This window comes from Scyliorhinus torazame, chromosome 1 (assembly GCF_047496885.1).
Source record: "Scyliorhinus torazame isolate Kashiwa2021f chromosome 1, sScyTor2.1, whole genome shotgun sequence".
In the NCBI taxonomy this organism is placed as follows: Eukaryota; Metazoa; Chordata; class Chondrichthyes; order Carcharhiniformes; family Scyliorhinidae; genus Scyliorhinus; species Scyliorhinus torazame.
This window is the reverse complement of record NC_092707.1, coordinates 49,458,196-49,470,603: the sequence shown is the minus strand read 5'-3', so window position 1 is coordinate 49,470,603 and position 12,408 is coordinate 49,458,196. Positions and strand designations below refer to the sequence as shown.

The 12,408-nt window shown below is 51.8% G+C and overlaps 1 pseudogene; it reads right to left on the bottom strand.

Moving 5' to 3' along the window:
• Positions 1-1,688: 1,688 nt before the first annotated feature.
• On the bottom strand, positions 1,689-1,893 carry LOC140430915 (U2 spliceosomal RNA; annotated as a pseudogene).
• Between the last annotated feature and the right edge of the window lie 10,515 nt (positions 1,894-12,408).

Below are 12,408 nucleotides of genomic sequence, written 5' to 3'. Positions count from 1 at the left end.
GCAGGCGTGGGGTTGGCTGGGGGCCGGCGCTGATGGTGTCCATGATGGGGTGGCCGCTGGCGGGGTCCACGATGCACAAGAGTGGTGGGCCGTGCGGTTGTGGGCATAAGCCTGTATGTTGCCTGAGGCGACTGTGAGTGAGAGTGCTAGTTTCTTGGTCGCCGCGAGGTCAAGCGGGCCCCTTCTAAGAGGCACTGGTGGATGTAGTTCGACCTTACACCCGTAACGAACGCGTCTCTCATTAGCAGGTTCAAATGGTCAGAGGCCGAAACGGCCTGGCAATCACAGTATCTCACCAGGGCGAGCAGGGCACTCCAGAAATCTTCCACAGACTCACCGAGAAGTTGGTGCCGCGTGGACAGGAGGTGCCTGGCGTAGATCTTGTTGGTCTGCTGCGCGTAATTCTCCTTCAGTAGCGCCATGGCCTCTGCATAGGTAGACGAGTGCCGGACAAGGGGAAAGACATCGGAACTCAGCCGCGTGTACAGAATCTGGAGCTTCTGTGCTTCTGAGATTGGGTCTGTCGCAGACCCGATGTATGCTTCAAAGCAAGCTAGCCAATGTGTGAAGTCCTTTTTGGCGTTGTCTGCTTGAAGATGCAGCTGCAGGCGATCCGGCTTGATGCGGAGGTCCATCTCTGAAAAATCTCTGTGTAACAAATTGATGCACTATCAATTACGACGAGACGAGAGTAGAGAGTAATCGAGGCTTTATTACACAGAGATGTGTGGCCTCCTACAGCTGCTGCCGAAATGGCTGCTGTTGGAGAGCACACACATTTATACTCTGCCTACTGGGCGGAGCCAGCAGGCAGGGATCTACCCCCGTACCTTACCGTAATACCAGTATATACAATATAATACAACTGTGGTGACTACCACAGTGACTACAACTGAAGGAGGTAGAGGCATCCAAGAGGTAGCACTACAGGAGCCTTAGCCTCTGCCCTTGTCCAATACATTCAGGATTCTTGCTCCCTGTTTGGATAAAAGTGGGGACTGTAGAGAGGATGAGCAAACTGACCATATCTTCGTGGTATAGCGAGCCATTCATGTGGGGGGAGAAAAGAGAAATGTAGTTGGGACTAGTATATATAGGGCATTAGACACTGTTCATAGAATCCCTACAGTGCAAAAGGAGGCCATTCGGCCCATCGGGTCTCCGGCAATACTCTGAAAGAGCACCTTTCTAAGCACACGTCCCCATCCTATCCCCGTAATCCACTAGCCACACCTCACCTTTTGTTCAAAAAGAGGCAAATTTCTCATGGCCAGTCCACCTCACCTGCACATCTTTGGACTGTGGGAGGAAACCGGAGCACTCGGAGGAAACCCACGCAGACATTGTGAGAATGTGCAAACTCCACACAGGCAGTCACCCAAGGCTGGAATTGAACCCGGGTTCCTGCCGCTGCGAGGCAGCAGTGCTAACCACTGTGCCACCATGCCGCCCGACTTAAAGTGCAGCTCCTTTACAATGAGACTAATTGTTACGGTATACTTGAGTTTCGAATGTTGAGTATTAAATTCAGGGGATGTGCAGCATGACTGCACAGCTCTTCGTTAGTTGCACGAGGTAACCATGGAGGGCCACATTGGGTCCCCCTCGACCAATTTGAGGGACAACAGGATGTTCATCAAGGGGCCCAGGTTGTCTCAGATTTCTGGCTATATTCCTATGTTCTTTTTTTAAATTACCTTTTCTGAGTTACAAGCCAAGGCTCAGAGTGTGGACAGGGGCGAACCCCTAATCCAGCTCCTTGCCTGCTCCAAAAAACAATTCAAATTCAAATTGAATCCAATTCATGGTCCCCACAAGCGAGACATACCAAGTCTTAGCCAAAAGGCCGAGCAGATACTACATTTGATCACAGCCAAAAGGCCGAGACGCGATATGCATTCCTATGTTCATTGGCTCACTGGTACATTTCTGTTGCTGCACACTAATGATATTTTCTGCAATTATATTTTCAATATAAATGAACAATATTTTCTGTAATGAGTGGCACAGTAGTTAGCACTGTTGCCTCACAGCACCAGGGACCCGCGTTTAATTCTGGCCTTGGATGACTGTGTGGAGTTTGCACGTTCGCCCCGTGCTAGCTTGGGTTCCTCTGGGTGCTCCGGTTTCCTCCCCCAGTCCAAAGATGTGCAGGTTGGGTGGATTGGCCATGATAAAATTGCCCCTTAGCATCTGAAGATGTTACGGTTAGGTGAGGTTACGGGGGAGTGGGTCCATGTAGCGTGCTCTTTCAGAGGGTCGGTGCAGACTCGATGGGCCGAATAGCCTCTTTCTGCACTGTTTGGAATTTATGATAGCATTTCTTTCTTTGTTCTCTGTAGCCAGGATCGATAGTACCGAGGGCTGTGTTGCTTGCCCATTGCCCGGTTTGGGACATTTGTTCCAGGCTGGAGAGGACTTGCAGTAGGAGGGAGAGGATTTTGTTGCCATGGTCCATGTAGGTACCAACGACATAGATAGAACAAGGAAAGAGATTCTGCACAGAGAGTTTGAGGAGCTAGGCACTAAATTAAACAACAGAATCTCAAAAAAACTTGAATTACGTGCAATTGGCATTGGGTATAGAAAATTGGAGAGTTGAATATATGGCTCAAAGACTGGTGTAGGAGAAGTGCATTTTGCTTCATGAGGCACTGGCATCAATACTGGGGAGAGTGGGGGCTGTAGCATTGGCACGGTCTACATCAGAACCGGGCTGGGACCAGTGTTCTTGCAAGCCACATAACTAGGGAATAAGAAAGGGCTTTAAACTAAATAGATTGGGAGGAGCTGGTTCTGTACAGGGGATATGTAGGCTTACAAAGAAAAAGGATGTGACAGTATCTCAAGGCAGCTATTTAGATAATGATACCCAGTGTGTGCCAGGAAGGTAGGGAGTGTACAAACATAAAAAAAACAACAAATAGGGTCAAAAAGAGATAAAATGGTAACAAGGCAAAATTAATGGTTCTTTACTGAAACACATGTAGCATTTGGCACAAAATGAATGAATTAACAGCACAAATTGAGGTTACTGGGTATGATCTTATATCCATTACAGAGACTTGGTAACAGGGAGATCAAAATTGGGAACTAAGGGACAGTCCGGTGGCACAGTGGATAGCACTGCAGTCTCACGGCGCCGAGATTCCAGGTTCGATCCCAGCTCTGGGTCACTGTCCGCGTGGAATTTGCACATTCTCCCCATGTTCGCATGCGTTTTGCCCCCACAACACAAAGATGTGCAGGGTAGGTGGATTGAATACGCTAAATTGCCCCTTATTTGGAAAAAATTAATTGGGTACACTAAATTTTTTTTTAAATTTTAAACTCGGAACTAAGTATTCGAGGGTATGTGGCTTTTCATAAGGACCGGCGGGAAGGAAAGGGTGTGGGGGCAGGAGTAACTTTGTTAGTACGAGATGGAATAACTACAAAAGCAAGAAATGATCTTGGGTCGGAAGACATAGAATCCATATGGGTGGAGGTAAGAAATAGCAAGGGGAAGATGACACTGATGGTAGTAGCCTATAGGCCCCAAAACAGTGGCTATACTGTAGGACTGAGAATAAATCAGGAGATAATAGAGGCAAGATAAATAAGGCAGTACTTTAATCATGGGTGACTATAATCTTCATGTGGATTGGGAAAATCAAACTGGCAGATGTAGCTATGAGGAAGAATTTATATTGTATTCAGGACAGTTTCCGAGAACAATATATTGTGAGTCCAACCAGAGATCAGGTTATTTTGAATTCGGTAATGTGTAATGAGGCAGGTTAAAAACAATCTCAGAGTGAAAGATCCCCTAGAAAGCAGTGACCGTAACTGATGCACGATCAATTGCACAAAGACTAAAGTTGGGTATAACTGTGGCTTTATTATAGTCAGATGCGAGGCCTCCTGCTGCAGCTGGCGAAATGGCAGGGCGCTGGAGGTCATGCATATTTATACAGTTCTCCCTGGGCGGAGCCAGCCGGCAGGAGCTACCGGTGAACCTGTAGTGCAGGTCCTACCTTACATCCCCTAATACAGTGGTTCGTCACATTCACCCCCTGTTAAAAATGAGTCCGCGGGGGTGACGTGAAACTATATACAATTAGTGCAATTATGTACAGTGGTAGGAAAAAAAAAGAAAAGTCCATGTTGACAGTCCGGAGTCCATCAAAGGTTAAGCCGGTCCGGTGCTTTGTTGCTTCGTTGGGAGCGGCGTAACGGTAGCGGCGAAGTCGGTACCGATGGCGGTGGTGGCGGTGCTGATGCTGGCCAGTCATCGGGGAACTCCGGGAGCGTGCCGAAGTCCTCTTCGTCCTCTTGTGTGGAAAAGGGGGGGGGGGGGGTTGTCTGGTGGGGTCAATATTGGCGGCGCGGTGGGAGGGGGGGGCACATGGGTGGGGGGGGGGGGGTGTTGGGGGGAACCTGACAGTGCCAGGTCCCTGAGTGAAACAGTATCTTGGTGGCCGTCGGGGTACTCAACATAAGCATATTGAGGGTTGGCGTGGAGCAGGTGAACCCTGTCCACCAAGGGGTCCACCTTGTGGAGTCGGACGTGCCTACGGAGAAGGACCGGTCCTGGAGCTGCGAGCCAAGTCGGGAGCGACACCCCGGATGTGGACTTCCTGGGGAAGGTAAAAACACGTTCATGGGGTGTGTTATTAGTGGCGGTGCACAATAGTGACCGGATGGAGTGTAGAGCGTCAGGGAGGAACTCCTACCAGCGAGAGGCTGGGAGGTTCCTGGACTGTAGGGCCAGCTGGACGGCCCTCCAAACCGTCCCATTCTCCCGTTCTACTTGCCCGTTTCCCCGGGGGTTGTAGCTGGTCATCTTGCTGGAGGCTATACCCCTGCTGAGCAGGAACTGATGCAGCTCATTGCTCATGAATGAGGATCCCCTGTCACTGTGGATGTAGGCGGGGAAGCCGAACAGAGCGAAGATGGTGCTGAGGGCCTTGATGACGGTGGCAGACGTCAAATCGGGGCATGGGATGGCGAAGGGGAATCTGGAGTACTCATCGACCACACTGAGAATGTATGTGTTACGGTCGGTGGAGGGGAGGGGCCCTTTGAAATCCACGCTGAGGCGTTCAAAGGGGCGGGAAGCCTTCACCAGGCGCGCACGGTCCGACCGGTAGAAGTGCAGCTACAATCGAGTGGCCCCCGGGTGACAAAGGCTGTCGTGTAGGGCCCGGAGTTCGTCCACTTGTGCGCTGGCACATGTACCTCGGGAGAGGGCACTGGGGGCTCATTGAGTTTACCGGGGCGATACAAAATCTCATAATTATAGGTGGAGAGCTTGATTCTCCACCACAAGATTTTATCATTTTTGATCTTGCCCCGCTGTGTGTTATTGAACATGAAGGCCACCGACCGTTGGTCCGTAAGGAGAGTGAATCTCTTACCGGCCAGGTAATGCCTCCAATGCCGCACAGCTTCAACGATAGCTTGGGCCTCCTTTTCGACGAATGAGTCTCGAATTTCAGAGGCATGAAGGGTGCGGGAAAAGAATGCCACGGGTCTGCCTGCCTGGTTTAGAGTGGCGGCAAGGGCGACGTTTGAAGCGTCGCTTTCTACTTGGAAAGGCAGTGACTCGTCCACTGCACGCATCCCGGCCTTGGCGATGGCTGCTCTGATGCGGGCGAAAACGCGTTGTGCCTCGGCCGCGAGGGGGAATTGGGTGGACTGAATGAGTGGGCGGACCTTGTCCGCATAGTTTGGGACCCACTGAGCGTAGTAGGAAAAGAACCCCAGGCAGCGTTTGACGGCCTTGGGGCAGTGGGGGAGGGGAAGTTCCATGAGGGGGCGCATGCGGTCGGGGTCGGGCCCGAGAAGTCCGTTTTGGACTACAGAGCCGAGAATGGCTAACCAGGTCGTGCTGAACACACACTTCTCTTTGTTGTAGGTCAGGTTGAGAAGAGTGGCAGTGCGGAGGAATTTATAGAGGTTGGCATCGTGGTCCTGCTGGTCATGGCTGCAGATGGTGACATTATCTAAGTACGGAAAGGTGGCCCGTAAACCGTACTGGTCGACCATTCGGTCCATCGCTCTTTGGAAGACCGAGACCCCATTTGTGACGCCGAAAGGGGCCCGAAGGAAGTGGTAGAGGCGGCCATCCGCCTCGAAGGCAGTGTATGGCCGGTCTGACTTCCGGCTGGGGAGCTGGTGGTGGGCGGATTTCAGGTCAATTGTTGAGAAGACCCGGAACTGTGCAATCTGATTGACCATATCAGATATGCGTGGGAGGGGGTACGCGTCGAGCTGCGTGTACCGATTGATGGTCTGGCTGTAGTCCACGACTATCCTGTGTTTCTCCCCAGTTTTAACCACTACCACTTGGGCTCTCCAGGAGCTGTTGCTGGCCTCGATAATACCCTCCAAAAGCAGCTGCTGGACTTCGGACCTGATGAAGGTCTTGTCCTGGGTGCTGTACCGTCTGCTCCTAGTGGCAATGGGCTTGCAATCCGCAGTTAGATTGGCAAAAAGGGAGGGGGGATCGACCTTGAGGGTTGCGAGGCCGCAAACGGTAAGGGGGGGTAAGGGCCCACTGAATTTGAGGGTGAGGCTCTGGAGGTTGCAATGGCAGTCCAGGCCCAACAGGAGTGCAGCGCAGAGATTAGGAAGGACATAGAGGCAGACGTTACTAAATTCTACGCCCTGGACAGTGAGGGTGACTGTACAAAAACCTCGGATCAGGACGGAGTGGGATCCGGAGGCTAGGGAGATCCTTTGATTGGCAGGGTGGACCACGAGGGAGCAGTGCCTTACCGTATCTGGGTGTACGAATCATTTGGTGCTTCCGGAGTCCAGCAGGCACGAGGTTGCGTGGCCGTTGATTTTCACCATCGTCGACGCGGTGGCCAGGTTGTGCGGGCGAGATCGGTCCAGCGTCATCAAAGCGAGCTGCGGGTAGCCGTCGGATGCTTCGGGTGGCGAGCGTGTGTGGTTCCGATGTCGGGATGTCCAGAGACCCTGTGGGGGACAAGATGGCGGCGCCCATGGTGCGCACATTGCGCGGTCGGGACAAGATGGCGGCGCCCATCGTGCGCACATTGCGGGGTCGGGAGAAGATGGTGGCACCCATGGGGCACATGTGGCCGAAGGGGGACAAGATGCCGGCGCCCATTGGTCGCACATAGCCCCAGGAGGAGAAGATGGCGGCTCCCATTGTGCGTCTGGCGTGGGGGAGAGGGCGATAGCGGGTGCAATCACAGCGACTGCGCGGGCCTGGCACACAGCCGCAAAGTGGCCCTTTTTACTGCAGGCTTTACAAATGGCAGTGCGGGCCGGGCAGTTTTGGCGGGGGTGCTTCTGCTGACCGCAGATGTAGCAGCGAGGACCCCGGGGTGCGCGGATCGGCGCAGGCGTATTGGGAAGGCAGGGCCCTGGCTGAGGAGGTCATCGGCGGGGTCCAGGAGGGGTAGGAAGGGGTAGAAGGGTGGGCAGCGCGGCGGGAGGGGTACGATTGAACATTACGGGACCGTCATGGAGAGCGCCAAGGTTTTCGTCACCGCCAGTTCGAGTGTGGCCCCTTCCAGTAATCGTTCTCGGATGCGGTCCGACGCAATCCCCGTCACGAAGGCATCGCGCATGAGGAGGTTCGCGTGTTCGGCGGCCGTAATGGCCTGACAGTCACAGTCCCGGACGAGTGGAATTAGGGCCCACCAGACGTCTTTGATGGACTCACCAGGTAGTTGCGAGCGGGTGGCAAGTACATGCCTGGCGAAGAGCGTGTTCGCCTTCTGCGCGTAGTGTTCTTCAAGGAGTTCCATTGCTTTTGTGTAATTCGAGGCATCTTGGATCAACGGGAACACGCTGGAGCTCAGTCTGGAGTACGGGATGTTTATCTTCTGAGCCTCCGTTGGCGCGGGGTCCACAGCGTTGATGTAGGCCTCAAAGCATGCTAGCCAGTGAGTAAAGTCTTTTCCGGCGTCGGGCGAGTGCGGATCCAGCTGCAGGCGATCGGGTTTGATTCTGATATCCATTCTGTGGAAAATCTGACTGTAATAAATTGATGCACGATCAATTGCACAAAGACTAAAGTTGGGTACAACTGTGGCTTTATTACAGTCAGATGCGAGGCCTCCTGCTGCAGCTGGTGAAATGGCAGGGCACTGGAGGTCATTCATATTTATACAGTTCTCAGTGAGCGGAGCCAGCCGGCAGGAGCTACCGGCGAACCTGTAGTGCAGGTCCTACCTTACATCCCCTAATACAGTGGTTCACCACTGTAACATGGTAGAGTTTAGCATTCAATTCGAGAGTGAGAAACCTGGGTCAGAAACAACTGTTTTAACTTAAATAAGGGTAATTATAAAGGAATGAGGGCAGAGTTGGCTGGAGTGGACGGCCAGAGGAGTTTCGCACACAAGAGAGTTGATCAGCAATGGCAGACAATAGTTCATGACTCACAACTAAAATATTTCCCAGCAAGGAAGAAGGATTCTGGGAAGGATTTAAATTAACCATGGGTAACCAAGGAAGTGAAGGACAGTATTAAACTGAAAGAAAAAACATATAATGTGGCAAAGATTAGTGATGAGCCATAGGATTGGAAAGTTTTAGAAACCAAAAGATGAGCAAAAACAATTAAGAGGGAGAAGATGAACAATGAGGGTAAACTAGCAAGTAATATAAAATGGACAGTAAGGGCTTCTTTAAATATATGAAAAGAAAGAGAGAGACCAAAGTGATCATAGGCCCCTTAGAGAATGAGACTGGGGAAATAATAATGGGGAACCAGGAAATGGCAGAGGAATTAAACAAATACTTTGTGTCAGTCTTCACGGTGGAAGACACTAATAACATTCCCAAAATAAATAGTCAAGGGTCAAAAGGGAGAAGGAAATATACAATAACAATCACTAAGGAAATTAATGGGGCTAAAGGCCGATAAGTCACCTGGACCTGATGGGCTGCATTGCAGGATATTAAAGGAAGTAGCTACAGAGATAGTGCATGCACTAGTAGAAATTGTTTAAGAAGTGGCACGGTGGCACATGTGTTTGCACTGCTGCATCACAGTGTCAGGGACCCGGGGGGTTCAATTCCGCCCTTGGGTGACTGCGGGAAGTTTGTATGTTCTCCCTCTGTCTGCCTTAGTTTCCTTTGGTTGCTCAGGTTTCCCCCACAGTCCAAAGATGTGCAGATTAGGTAGGTTACGGGAATGAGGCGGGGGGAGCAGGCGTAGGTGAGGTACTCTTTAAGAGGGTCGGTGCAGGTTCGATGGGCCAAATGGCCTCCTTCTGAACTGTAAGGATTCATCCATGGATTTCAACCCTTAAATCTGGGGAAAGTCCCAGAGGATCGGAAAACTACCAATACAATACCTTTATTTAAAAAAGGAAGGAGACTAAAAGCATGTAATTATAGGCCAGTTAGGGCAGCATGGTGGCGCAGTGGATAGCACTCCTGCCTCACGGTGCCGAGGTCCCAGGTTCGATCACGGCTCTGGGTCACTGTGGAGTTTGCACATTCTTCCCGTGTTTGCGAGGGTTTCGCCCCCACAACCCAAAGATGTGCAGGCGAGGCGGCTTGGCCACATTAAATTGCCCCTTAATTGGAAAAATAAATACTCTAAATTTATTTTTTTAAATGTGCCTGCCGATACCTCCTCATTCTGATTCAACTCCACATGGTCTCTGATCACTGACCGCACCTTCTCACAGAACCCCTTGTCTGCCAAAAGCCCAAAATCTAATCTCCATCCCAGCCTCCGCTCCTGCCTCGAGCTAAGTCTTACCTCCAGCCAGTGCGGCGCATGGTCTGAGATGCATGTCCAGTTTTGGTATTGTTCCCAGCAACCCTTTCACAAACCCCACGTCGTCCCAATGCGGCACATAAACATTCACTAACACCACCGACCCCCTCCAACATCCTGCTCACTCTCACCTGTATCCCCCCCTGGTCCCTCATTTCCTTGGCACCTACAAACCCCGTCCTTTTGCTCAACAGGATGACCACCCCCCACGACCACCCCGAGTGGAATACCTGACCCACCCATCCTCTTCTCAACCTGCAGAAAGACCACCCCCGCCTTCACGCTCCTCAGGTTCGTTAAGACCTGAGACCTCTTCACCGGCCGTTCAGTCCCCGTACGTTCCATGTTACAAACCTTACCAGAGGCTTGCGTCTCCATTCCCCTCTACTGCACGCCATCCTCCCCTTCCAATTCTGCCCCCTTTAATTTTGCCTCAACCAGATCCATTCAAGATGGTCCCCTTCTCCACCCATGACCCCATTGCTACCCTAACACTGCCACGTTGCATTCCCTTCCCCTACTCTCCCCCCCAACCCCTCCCCCTAGCCCCACCCCAACTTGGCCAACCCCCACGGCCACCTCACTTCCGTCCACCAGCATTACCTGCAAGCCTGGCGACTCCTGCCCAAAGGCTCCTCCTATATACCCCTCCCCTCACTCCCCTTCCTCCTTGGTCTGTGCAAATGGCACCCTATGGACCCCACCCTTCCCATAAAGACAGATCCAAAACCACAGATCAACGCCCTCCAAAAAGAATAAACACAAATGGCGGGGGGGTGGGGGGGGCAGTTGCCCCCTTACAAACTTATTGCCCCTTAGCAAACAATCACAAAGGTAAATTCACCCCACCCGAGAAAAGGCCCCCCACCCTCCGGCCCCTACAATACCCGCATTTTCCTATCTCTGTTGTTCCAGCTCCTTTGTCTCCCATCAACGTTCAGTTCTACCCCAGTCATTGATCTCCTCTGAGGTTTCAAAATAGTATTCCCAGCCTTCAAAAGCCGCCAACAGTTTCGCTGGATAAAGTACCCCAGACTTCATCTGCCTTCGGTACAGAACCACTTTGGCTTTGTTGAACACGGCGTGCCTTTTCTCCAGCTGCGCTCCTATGTCCTGATAGATTCTCGGACCTGTCCCCCTTCTATTCAGACTGAGAGAGAGCCGGGACAGCGAAAACAGCGCGGGAGGAGAGAGCCGGGAGATTTAAAAAGCGCGGGAGGAGAGAGCCGGGATAGCGAAAACAGCGCGAGAGGAGAGAGAGCCGGGACAGCGAAAACAGAGTGGGAGGAGAGAGCCGGGAGATTTAAAAAGCGCGGGAGGAGAGAGCCGGGACAGCAAAAACAGCGGGAGAGGAGAGAGAGCCGGGACAGCGAAAACAGCGCGGGAGGAGAGAGCCGGGTGATTTAAAAAGCGCGGGAGGAGAGAGCCGGGACAGCGAAAACAGCGCGAGAGGAGAGAGAGCCGGGACAGCGGGAGGAGGGAGAGCCGGGACAGTGCTGGGAGAGGTGAGTGCACAAAAGGTGTGGCAGGAGTGCCTTTAGACATGGAGTGCTGATTGGAACAGAGTGCATCTGAGTTTAGGTGAGTGACTGAGTGCTGATTGGAACGGAGTGCATCTGAGTTCAGGTGAGTGACTGAGTGCTGATTGGAACAGAGTGCATCTGAGTTTAGGAGAGTGACTGAGTGCTGATTGGAACAGAGTGCATCTGAGTTTAGGTGAGTGACTGAGTGCTGATTGGAACAGAGTGCATCTGAGTTTAGGTGAGTGACTGAGTGCTGATTGGAACAGAGCGCATCTGAGTTTAGGTGAGTGACTGAGTGCTGATTGGAACAGAGTGCATCTGAGTTTAGGAGAGTGACTGAGTGCTGATTGGAACAGAGTGCATCTGAGTTTAGGTGAGTGACTGAGTGCTGATTGGAACAGAGTGCATCTGAGTTTAGGTGAGTGACTGAGTGCTGATTGGAACAGAGCGCATCTGAGTTTAGGTGAGTGACTGAGTGCTGATTGGAACAGAGTGCATCTGAGTTTAGGTGAGTGACTGAGTTCGGGTGAGTGGTGAGAGAGGGCTGTGTTGTTGTTGGTGTTCGGGTTTATCCTTGAGGTTGTATAAAAAATAAAAAATAAATTATTATTTAAATTAATTAACTAATTGAATATGGCTGGACAGGCGATGTGCTGTTGCTGTCTGATGATGGAACTGGTGGATCCCATTGAGACCGTCAGTGACCACATCTGCAGCAAGTGTTGGCTGCTCAAGGAACTTTGGCTCAGAATTGATGAGCTGGAGACCAAGCTGCACACACTGCGGCACATCAGGGAGGGGGAATATTACCTGGACGCTTTGTTTCAGGAGGCAGTCACACCCGGTAGAATAAGTACTGTTAATTCGGACAGTGGTCAAAGACAGAGTGGTGTGACTGCAAGGGAGGCAGGTAAGGGGATCCTGAGTTTAGGAGTTGAGGAGCCTCAGCCCTTGACCTTGTCCAACAGGTATGAGGTACTTGCTCCCTGTGTGGATGAGGAAGAGGGCTGTAGGGAGGATGCGTTGACTGACCACTGCACCGTGGTACAGGAAGCCATTCAAGAGGGGGGAGCAAAAAGACAAGTGGTAGTTGTAGGGGATTCTATAATTTGGGGGATTGATGGCATCCTT